Below are 12,750 nucleotides of genomic sequence, written 5' to 3' on the forward strand. Positions count from 1 at the left end.
TATTCTATTGATTTTGTTAGTGTTGAAAAAAAGCTCTAGGATTTATTTGACATAAGTTAACTTTCTAAAATATCTAGTATCTAGTTTATTATAATACCTTTTAACAACATAACACTATGTTAATATTTTAAAACAAAAATTCAAAATCATCATCTGTAGTTTATCCTATTTGATAAATAATTATATCTTTAATTAAGGATTGTAAATAGAAAAAGATAAATTATACTATTTTTCTTTGTAATTTGTAAAATGTGTTATATTTCCATCTGTGTTATAAAAATGTATAGACTGATTTTCTATAAAATTTTTGTAATATTATTCTTTAGTTTTTTTTTTTTTTTTTTGATATAATACTGAACACTCATACGAAGCTTATCCGTTTTAACGTAAACTAAAGGCATAGAATAAAAATCAAGATATATTCATTAAATTTTAGAGAAAAATAGTGAATAAACTTTTTATCCACATATAATTATTCATAACTATATTACAGCATATACCTGTTTTTTTTTTTTTTCTATGTATGACATTATATACTAAACTTTTTAATTGTTAAACAAATATCAAAAATAAAAACAAAATTATTTTTTTTAATTATATATAATAAAATCTCATTTTCATATGTTCATAGTGTAATATATCTTATTAAAATACATTTGTGCCTTTTATATTTTTATTATCTCAAAATTACTCATATTAACATCAAATAATTATATTATATTATATTATTACTAATTACTAGTACTACACACATTACTATTACTAATTGTAAAACAATAAAAAAAATTAGAATAAATTCCTTTTTTTAAAAAAAATATAATCTAATATTATGTTAATATTATAAGTATGAGTAATATATAAAATTGGTTTTACATTAAAAAATATAAAATTTATAAAATAATTTTTCTTATCGTATATTCTCTCACTTAATTATTTTTTAAAGTCTTTTCATAATCAACTACTCGCCCCAGACATTAAGACGGAATGACTTGTTATTGATTTTGACATGAAATTATATAAATTCTGTTGCTGTTTGTATTGTTCACTCTATGGATGTCAATGGGGCGGGGCGGGGGCGGGGGATGCCTCCCTGCTCCCCATCCCCGCCCTCAGATTTGCTCCCCATCCCCGCCCCATTCCCCGCCGTGGGGGAATATTGCTCCCCATCCCCATTCCCCACGGGGCCCCATTCCCCATCTACATAATAGTTCTAACTAATTATTAATTTCTATATGAATAGAGCTGCAAGTATCTATCTTATACAAAAACTACAAGATTTTATACAAAAACTTTAAATGACACGATGGTGACTTCTTTCGAAATAACACAATGGGGGGACGCAACGACGAGCCAAAGGACAAAACAGTGGACGAGGTGGGAGACGTGGCAACAGAGAGAAGAATGAACACAACGGTAAAATTACGAAAAGGAACGCCGCGAATAGAAATTACAACACGATAAGAGTGAGGGCACGGTGAGGTGTGACGATGTGGTGAGAAGGGTGACGAGGGGGTGGCTGCAGAGAGGTTGGATAGAGTATGGACAACCTTCGAGATCTCTGAATTGAAGAAGGGTTATGCAAATAAAGATTAGGAGTTTTGGGTTTCTATATATATGTCTATGTGAGAAATGACTAAAAAACATATATGAGAAATAAACTATTAAGAATAATTCAGGGAATTCATGAATTTCGGGGAATAGCGGGGACGGGGCGGGGATCCCCGCTCGGGTCCCACGCCTGCTTCGGGGGAATTTTGTCCCTCATCCCCATCCCCACGAAAAAAATTCCCCACAATCAGATCCCCATTCGGAGCAATCCCCGCAGGGATCCCCGCGTCTCGGGGAATTTTGCCATCCCTAGTTCACTCATTCCTTTCAATTGAGTGTTTGCGAAGGCTATAACTATGAACAAGAGAACGAATCAAAGTTGAAAAACAAATAAATAAATAAATATACATATCTTTTTATCTTATTATTGCGTATATAAAATTACATATATAATTTTGCAAATTCCTTATGATGCCAAAGACAAATAACTATGTTCCAAGACATCACCAAGGATTTGAATCATGAAAAAAAATGCAATATATATAAATTAAAGGTGTGTTTTCTTCATCAAATTAAATTAAATAAAAGCTACCTAATAAGTACACGTTACCTTAAAATAAATAAATAAAAAGCTTAAGATGCAATCATATTATCGGAGATTAATAATAATTGTGGATTATAACTTTATAATTGTCAAAATTGGTATATCTAAAGAATTATATACAATAAAAATTTGAACGTAATGATTTCATTTATCGAAAGTTATTGTTAAAATATAGAGTAAATACAAGACACAATCAACAACCATAGGCTTAGTAATTAAAAAGAAAAATATCTCATAAAATAACATATATCTTGTGTTTTAATTAGAATCTAGTGAAATATTCGAAAATAAAAATACATCAATATTCTCATAAAATTAGTAGTATGATTTTTTTTTGTTCCTTTTATTTTTTAGTGTATATGATATGGTATTTTTAATTTTAGTGAAACAATGTGTGGCTTTTATGGCATGCTGATGAAGTGATGATGACCCCATATTTTGAGTATGATAAAATGACACTTTATAATATCTATTTAATATATGTTATGTTGATAAATGATAACAGAAAATTGTATCCCTTTCATTTCAAGTATGGAATTTGTGTTTATCTCTTAACTAAAAGTTTGTATGAACCTTGCACACTACTTATAATTTACTCATCAAATTAAATTAAACAAGGATATTTATTTCCAATTATATATACATATATATATATATATATATATATATATATATTCTTTTATTTTATTTGATTCCTTATCCTTAAGTTTTTAATTTACAGACATAATTGTGAACGTGAGAAAAACATTTTTAAGATTGCAAAATTAAGGTTATTTGGGATAAGTTTGGATAAATGATTTAATTAAGTTTTTTTTAAATAGTTTAAATAATAAATATTTATATTAAAAATAATTTATAAATAAATTATTTTGTATTTTATTTTTTAATTTTAAAAGTACTTATTTTAAGAAAAAAATGATAAAAAATTATTATAAAAGAAGTTTTTTTTTTAGTTTTTCTATAAACATTAAAATAATTTTTTAAAAAACTGTAATTTAATTTTAAAAATTATACTAAATATTAATATTATATATTTTTATAAATTAAAATTTAAAAAAATAACTTATGAACCTATCTCGACGACTTTAGTTTAGATATATGTTGATAGAGTGAAATGCATTTTTTTAACATATATATATATATATATATATATATATATATATATATATATGTATAATAGGAAATTAATTAGTAGTCCTTTCGTTGTTGAAAATAACTAAAAGTGAAAACTTAAAAGGGACATTCCTCCTCATTCCTTTATTCTCTTCCTCTTTTTCCCTTCGTTTCTTTAACTCTTTAAAAAGTCACTTTTTTCCATTCCACATATTCTCTCTATTTATGGAGTAACATTAACTATAAGGTGTAGAGTGAAAAAAAAAATGCAATTATGAAGTTCATTTTCATAAGTCACTTTCAATTGATAATAATAACAACAACAAATCTAATTTTTACGTACTAGCTAGCGATTTAATAAATTTTTATATTATTATCCAATTGATCAAATTTACGTTGGTATCGCTATTTAAGTGGTAAGCATATAAATTAGGATTTGGTTCTTTAAAATTTGTTGAAAATATGTTATTTTGTGTTTGGTAAAAATTATACTTATAGTTTTTAAAGGATAAATATGTTTTTAAAAAAAATCTAATATGAAAGTTTTTAAAATTGATTTGTACTTATTAAAATTATAAGGGATAATATAATCTTATATATTAATTCATTTTTAAATTTAACTCTTATATTTATGTTTATTATAGCATTCGTAAATTTTAAAAATTGTTTTATCAAATATAATTATCTTTTTGTATTTATTAAAAATTATTTTTAATTTGATCTACTTTATATAATACTATAATTTTTTTAAAACTATACTTTAAGAGTTATTTTTTATAAGTTATTTTTTGATAAATAAAAAGTTTACCAAATCAAGTTTACCTTAATTACTTTTGTTAACATTGCATGATTGAATAGTTAATAACACTATTCTATATTAATAACACATTTAAAATTACATTTATTATTTGACTCTTGTTTATTTGTATTTTATAAGATGTGATGTATCTCATGAGTCATTACTCGAATCTCACAAAGCTCAATATAAGACAAATCAAGTTATGTACACAATTAATATCATCTAAAATTTGGAATATATATTAATGTAATTTATCTATTTTCCAATAATTCTAATTTTTTTGGAGGATAAAGCTAAATTATAGATAAATATATTTTAGACCAGATAGCTCATTCCTTCATTTAAATATCGGTAATTCGAATTTCACCTTATATATAATAACTTATAATTATTAATAAATTTTTAAATTGAATTTTTGTTCGTAACAGATCAATTCTTTATTTATTAGACTATATATAATATTGCAGGAAACCAAAAATACATAATTAAAATATAGGAGAATTAACTAATTAAGGTACCAATTATCAGTTATAGATCAAATAATATAATTTTTCATATTCATTTAAAGATCACAGATTCGAATTTTATTTCTATCTTTAGAATAATAATAATAATAATAAACTAATTAAGGTACCAAAAATTGCATAGTATATATATATATATATATATATATATATATATATATATATAATTCAATAATACCTGGGAAAGGTTATCAGACTTTTATATTTAATATAATTGAAAAACCAATTATGGCAGCGGGTTTAAACCCACTTACAAAGCAAAAGACAAAAATAACACTGGGCATATATATCCCAAGAAGGTAACTTTAACAATAATAGATGGGTTGGTTAGGTTTGGTATTTTGATAACCTATAATCTAAGCTTCCCAAATGATATTATTATTATTATTATTATTATTATTATTATTATTATTTAATTTTCAGCTGCTTTGACCTTCCAACCTTCTTATATATTTAAACCACTACATTGAATTTGTTATATGTATATGCTTAAATAATACTATACAATTAAATATGAATAATATTATGGTGCATGATAGTGTTCAATTAATAGATCTAATCCATTAGGCATTAGCTCAACAACGTTGATTAGGAATCAGTGTAAACAGCTCATCTACTTGATAGGTATTTCACCAACCAGCACAAGATATTTTTAATTATAACTAAAAAAGAATATAACAATTAATAAGTTTCCGTTTGAGTCCTTTGTCAGCATAATAATAATGTTATGTTTGGCCCATTTGTTTTTATTTATTTATTCTATTGTTTGTTGAATTAAGATTGTACTTGATCAAAGTTCAAAAAAAAAATGTACTTGGTCTCAATGAAGACTTTGTTGTACAGAAATTAATAATAATGAAAATTTTGATATATTCTTTGGTGTTAATTACACACCAACTCAAAAGAATCATTTTTCTTTGATAATAAAATAAATTTACTTTCTTGTTATATTAGGCGGGCGTTGGACTTGGTTTTTGCCTATATTTTAATTTAATCATTTAACTTATGCATATTTGATAATCATAGTTAAATACTTGAAATTTTTTTAATTGAAATTTCCTTATGAAAAGTTAATCCTTTTTCTCCTTATCAGATATCTTATAGTATAAAGTTTCACATAATCTAAACGTAAAAGTTTCAAAATTTGTATAAGTGTGAATTAATTCTTATTTTTGGAACTACTTTCCGAAATAAGTTAGCCTTACTTTTTTTCTTTTTGATAAATAAGTTAGGCTTACTTTTATTTCTAATATAGTATATAGGCCGTTTGAAAAGTTTTAAAAGTAATTTTTTTTGAGTTTTTAACTTATAAAAAATAGTAGTATTAATGTCTGGTATAATTTTCAAAATCAAATTACAGCTTTTTAAGAAATTATTTAAGAATTTATAAAAAAGTTAAAAAAATGATTTTTTTCATAATACTATGACCCAATTTGGGTAACTAGCTTAATTAAGTTCCTTTCGAAAAAATAGCTTAAACAATAAATAATTATATTAAAAGTAACTTATAAATAAGTTATTTTGTATTTGAAATTTTAGTTCTAAAAGTGCTTATTTATAAAAATGTGTTAAAAATAGTAGTATTATGAGAGGAGTCATTTTTTAAAACTTCACTATAAACTCCTAAATAGCTTCTTAGAAAGCTGCAATTTGGTTTTGAAAATTGCACCAAACATTAATACTACTATTTTTCATAAGTCAAAAACTCAAAAAAGTTACTTCTAAAACTTTTTAAACGGGTCCTATTATTTTTTTATCACATTTTAATAAAATAAATATTTTTAAAACTAAAAATTCAAATACAAAATAACTTATTTGTAAACTACTTTTAAATAATTATTTATTATTTTTGTTTAAACTATTTTATTAAAAGGAGTTTAATTAAATTGTTTACCCAAATTGGACAAAAAGTTAAAAATTTAAAACGGTCATCATACTATAAGTGCTTGTTCAATATTGCATAAATCTAACAAAAAAAATATAGTTAACTAAAATCCCCATCTTTAATTAAAGCCTTTTGAAAATCCCAAATGAGCAAGCACAATATCAGATTTGTAATAGACAAAACTAGGGACTAGTGAGGAAAAAAAAAAATTTTTTTTTTTTAATTGTGGAATGGCATTTCCTATGAAAACCATTGAACCACCACACTTTGCATGCATTAGTTGTTCTTTTAATTTGGTAGGCTCTTTACATCATTAATTTATCTAATTTTGCTTAAAGAGATTACTACTTGTGCTTATAAATAAATACATTTCATTATCACAAAACAGTAGACTATTGTCTTCTTTCTTTAGTCCATGCACAAAATTGTTTCACAAGGAACTAATAATTTCGGTTGAAAAGATGAAAAGTTAGGCCACAATGTTATTGCCTGAAATTTTTTTTTTTGCCTTAATCAACATTAGATTAATCATCAAGTTGTAAACAAATTCGTCATCTCTTTACTTGTGTTTGAATTGAGTTTTAGGAATAATAGTAATAATAGAATTTAATTTTGATGTATTGACAAACGCATTTTATATTGTCATGCAATCACATCTGTTCTTTTGGATGACCATTCATGCAGTTAATGTGAAAAATAGTTATTTTTATTGATATGTTATTACGTAATTTAATGCACGTGTAAAACTACTTTATACTAACCGTGTATCAAAATTAAGTTAATAATAATAGTAGTAGAAAAAATCAATATTAAAAGAGGCAAATAAATAATTTGAACAAAATTAATCGAATTTCTCGTAATAAAATTTGCTTACTAATGATAAAGATTGGGTAAAAAAAATTCAAAGTTTTATAGTGTATTTTAGACTATGTTTATTTATTGTCTTAAAATAATAAAAACATAGACAAACATATAATTTATTTTATTAGAATAATAAAAATATAGACAAACATATAATTTATTTTATTGTTAAGATAGTAATAAAGAACTATAAAAACATTTATCATAAAAAATGAATTTTACCTCTAATATAGACAAATTTATTGGTAATTAAGGTCATGAGTGTATGTAGAAAATGAAATTTTAAAAATTTTAAAGAGATAAAATTGTAATAAAATATGTGTTTCATATCTAATATTTGTGTCCTAATTTAACTTTTTAATAAGACACTAAACACATACATTTTTTGTATTGTTGTGTGTTAACGTGTCATTCTAATATTTTTATCTTACCAAATAAACAATATAAATGTATCATTGTGCTCATATCTTTAATGAACATGGACAATAACCATAGCCTCATTGATACTATGAACCTTGGAGTGAAAATGGATCCTTCCTTTAATTTGAGAGTTCCTATAAGTGCTAGGAAGGGAAGTAACTGTGGGCTTGGATGACAATTAAGAAATGAAATTAATTATGGAGACATAATCAATTAATGCATTTGTAGGGTCAATTTGGGCTTTAACTACCATTACGTTTTGACCTTCATAATTAGTAGAACAATAAGTTGCTTTCCAACTACCAACTAGTTTAATTTTGGGTTTGCTCAATTGTGCAGTTTATGTCCTTTCCTTCCCCATGAAGAGGTTGAAGAACTTTTAGTTATGATTAGGTGGCACCAGCACTAGCAGCACAAACGCCTTGTAATTAAAGATATTTATTTTCATTTATTGGTTCTACATAGAAAAATGAAAGCTATTTTCTTTAGAAATGGATAAACAAAAGTGTATTATTTACTCTTGCGTAAAATTTCAATTTTTTTTAAGAATAAACTATTATTTTTATTCACTAAAATTTTAAATGTTGATAAATTTATCAACCAAACAACAAAATTAAAATTACACCCATAAAAGTAGATTTCGTACGATAAAACTATTCAAATTCTAAAAAATTACTCAAAAGTTTTAAATTATCCTTCTTCTAACTCTAATTTTTCTCACTCCTTGTTTCCTACTCTATCTCTACTGTAAATACAATAAACAATACAATTAATTTTTTAAAATTGTCAAAGATTAAGAGAAGTGATACGGGAGAGACCGTCACCATCGAGCAAGGGAAAAAGAGTGAGAGAAAAGGCCGAAACAGAGAAGTTCAAAGCGACAAAATGCAAGGAGGAAAAAAAATGATGTATTGTCGCTACTAAAGGAAGAGGACTTTGTTGTTGCCATCGTAGCTGGATGCGCGAAGAACGAAGAGAGAGAGAGCACATGTTCACCAAAGAGAAAGAGGGGAGATGCGATGGAGGAAAAATTGTTCCGCCACTGTCGTGCCTGCTGCCACCGTTGACGAAGTTCGTCGCTAGAGGCACTGTCCTTGTTAACGGCTCCAAACTTGATGGCCGCAATATCACTGTCAACGAGCCTCAGCCAGTGGTGATGGCGGATGTAATGGTAATAGTTTCGGAAGTGCAAAAGGTCATGAATATGGTGGTGGTGGATTTTGCCGCGGTGATGGCCGTTGTGAAGGTAGATACAACAGAAATTATGGTTTAGGACCATGGAGGTGATAGTTATGGCAGTGGTAAGGACTGTTGTTTTGGAGATGATGATAATGACTAGTATTTAGTTATGATTTTGTGGTGTTGTTATAGTTTTATCTAACTTTTGTTCTCTTAATCTGGGTATTTGTTGGGAGGATGGTGGTGGTAAGGAGAAAGAGGTGGTGGTTGGGGTGACAGTGGCACTTAGGTAGGGGTGGCAAACGGGTCTAAACCCGCCGCCCGACCCGCATAACCCGCCAAAAAAGGCGGATTGGGCTGAAAAATTGGGACTGCCAAATAGTAAAAGCCCGCCTAACCCGCACCGCTTAAACCTCGGGTTTTGGCGGGCTTCCCCGCCAGGCTTAAAATTTTTTTAGCAAGGGGTATTTTTACAATTTTTTTACCAAAATCCAACTTCTCCCAACCAAACTTACAAGAGAATGAAGATGAAAATTGAGTATTTTGGATTATATGTATTTTGTTTTAGAGACAATATTTATAATTATGTTTTGGATTATGTTTATTTTGCTTTGGGAACAATATTTTATAATTATGTTTTGGATGAAAACTTGGTTTATAATTATATTTATTAAATATTTATAATTACAAAGACTTTAATGTTTGTGAATATAAAAATTATAATTTGTTTATAGTTTTAGAAATTATAATAGTTAAAAGTAAAAAATAGGAAAAATTTTTTATACCTTTATATATATTATTTAATAGTTAAAAGTAAAAAAAAAAAAGAGGTTATTTGGCGGATTTGGCCCGCCGGCCCGCCAGCCCGCCGTTAGGTGGGGCGGGCTAGGATTCTGGGACCGCCTTACTAGGCGGGGCGGGACGGGCCTCTGGCGGGGCGGGGCGGGCTTCCCCGCTTGCCACCCCTACACTTAGGGGTGGAAATAGGCTAAGTCAGGCCAGACTTTGCCCTTAACAAGCCTGGCCTGTCATGTAGTTAATTGGCATGGGCCTAATCTGCTATAGGCTATTTATAAAGTACTAGGACTGGTCTATCATTCAGCCTGCCCTGGCCTGAAACCTGTTAAAAGGCTTGATATTTTTTTTTACAAAAATAAAAATATTATTTAAAAAAAATTATTTTTTAATAAAAATATTTATATGTAATATGTCATATTTAATATTTATAATAATTTTTAATCTTTTAAAGTATTTAAAATATACAAAAATATTTATATATTTAATTATATTTTAACAAACCTAGGCAGGCCTGACAGGCCAATAAGACTAATTAGTGAGCTTGGATCTGGTCTATTAACCTATTAAGGCTTTTAAAAGAACCTGAGCCTGTGCCTCTTTTATAACAGGTCAGGTTGCAGACTCTTGGCAGGTATTTTTCCATCCCTAGTGGCACTTGTAGTTGTGATAGATGTGGATAAAAATTAGACAGAAAGAATTTAGTGGTGATAAAACCTCAAAGGGGATTAAGAATTAGAATGAGTTAGGTTAGACTGAAAAGGATAATTTGGAGTTTTTGAATAGTTTTTTGGGGTTTGAATAGTTTTGTCATACGAAACCATCTTTTATGGGTACAACTTCAATTTGCTTTTTTTTTCGTAGATAGATTTATCAACATTTAAAACTTTTGTTAATAGAAATGGTAGTTTATCTTTTTTTTTAATATAAAAATAAAAAAATTTGATGGTTAAATTTTCTAATAAAATTGTACGAATATACAAATTTGAATTTTAAATTTATAATTTTAAAATAAAAATTTAAAAAAAAAATAAAAAAATCATAAACACAAATTTGAGTCTCAAATTTTTTATACCTCTCAATATTTTTTTTTTAATTTTCTTCTACAATTTCGTAATACACTTTTCATCTTTATATTACAGCAAAGATACACCACCTTCTTCGATATTAAAAATAAAAAACAAAAAATGAAAGGAAACAAATTGTACAAAATACTACACATATACATAGCCAAGATAGAATTAAAAAAAAAAAGTTGAAATAAAGAAAGTAATATCATAGCAACTATTAGATAGTAAAAGTTGATTAATTGTTGATAGCTGACCATACTTACATGGATGGTATCTTCATCCGAAATGGGTCCAAATAGGCAAAAATCTCAAATGCTTTTGGAATGTGAAGATATTAGGTTAAAAATTTTCCCCATTTTTATAAGATAATGTGGGACAAGGTTTTGAGCCCTAGGGTTGACAATTCCATCACCATTCCACATGCCATGGCCCTAATTTCAACTTCAAGTGTTTGGTACCTTGTGACCATGTGGGGGAATCAACACCAAACCTAGTTGGGTCCTATCTATTGGAGTAAGATATGTTAATTTTGCTACTACCTCCTAAAAATAAAGGTGCAATTCCTAAGGCTTTGTCTCACATATATGAATGAAGCCAAGACATTACAATGGATACATTGGATTTTAGTAGTTGTGTCCAAGGTTGTCTCATTTCGTGTAAGTTGGGAGTAGTAATTAGGTTAAATTTTTCCTTAAAATAGAGGTTTTATGATATGAATGTTTGATACAATTGATGAAGTTCATTTGTTTGGTAAAGCTTTTATATGTTTTGAGCAAAACAAAAACTATAAAAGAGAGTTTGGGAATTGGGATTAAAAACAAAACACATTATCGGTAAATAATCTTGACAAATCACTGCCATATGCTCATATATACCTTCCATTCTCATAAATTCGGTATAACCTATTGTTTTGATATATACCTATATATATAGGTATGAGTTGATGTATTTTTTGTGGGAAAAAAAAAAACATGGTAAAGAATAAAAATCTTTTAACAATATGATGATATATATAAATTTGATAGAGTAAGCTGATTATTCGACTATCTTAAATTAGTTATAGCTTGTCATACTATATTTGATATATAACGTCTATTTTTTTTTGTCTGGAAGATTTTTGTTTAGGTCCGTTTAGTGAGTAACTGAGTATTGCACAAAATATGATAATAGCATATTTCAAGGCCCAAAGTAGCTAATCATATAGGCCAAGCCCAATGCACCGAATAAAACCGATTATTTATTTCTTTCTTGCTTTCTTTTCGAGTTTTTTAAACGCAGCTTAGCACATTTTTCTGTTCAGTACTCTGATTTATTTTTTTAATAGGAAAAACTGTTATATTTTGTAAAAGATATTTTTTATTTTACTTAAAATAGTTAAATAGAAATGGTGTAAAGCAATTCTCTTCCTTCTCTTTGCGGTCCTCAATTCCTCATCTATGCTTTCATAAATTTCCTTTTAAGCAAAGACTTGTTTACATGTGCAGATCTGATTCTTTACCAACTTTATTTACATTTATTTGAAAGTGAAAAAAAAAAATAAAACAAGAGAGAAATAGAAAAGGACGTTTTTGCCCACCCGAACTGTGGTCCTACTCTATTTTTTGGGGGGGGGGGGGGGGGATATACACATGCAAAGAGAGGTCCATTTCGGTTTTGGGTGAAATGTTGCATGACCACGGGGCCCAAAATAATTACAAAAATTGCTCTAGAGAGAGCCCAAATACACCACAAAGTTCTCATTGGGGAAAAATAACTGGTGGCAAACTCTTCTGATTTTCTGTGAATTCAAAAGATCATCATTTTGCGTGAATTGAATTGGATTAGGTGGGAAAAAGGTTTCTATTTTTTGGGCCTGGGTTCTTTGTAGCCCACGGTCCTTACCAAAAACAAAAAGATCATGGCTTTGAGGTCAGATTAAGTGTAAATGTTGATCAAAAGATATTTCAGTCTAA

Source organism: Arachis stenosperma, chromosome 6 (genome assembly GCF_014773155.1).
Source record: "Arachis stenosperma cultivar V10309 chromosome 6, arast.V10309.gnm1.PFL2, whole genome shotgun sequence".
Lineage (NCBI taxonomy): Eukaryota > Viridiplantae > Streptophyta > Magnoliopsida > Fabales > Fabaceae > Arachis > Arachis stenosperma.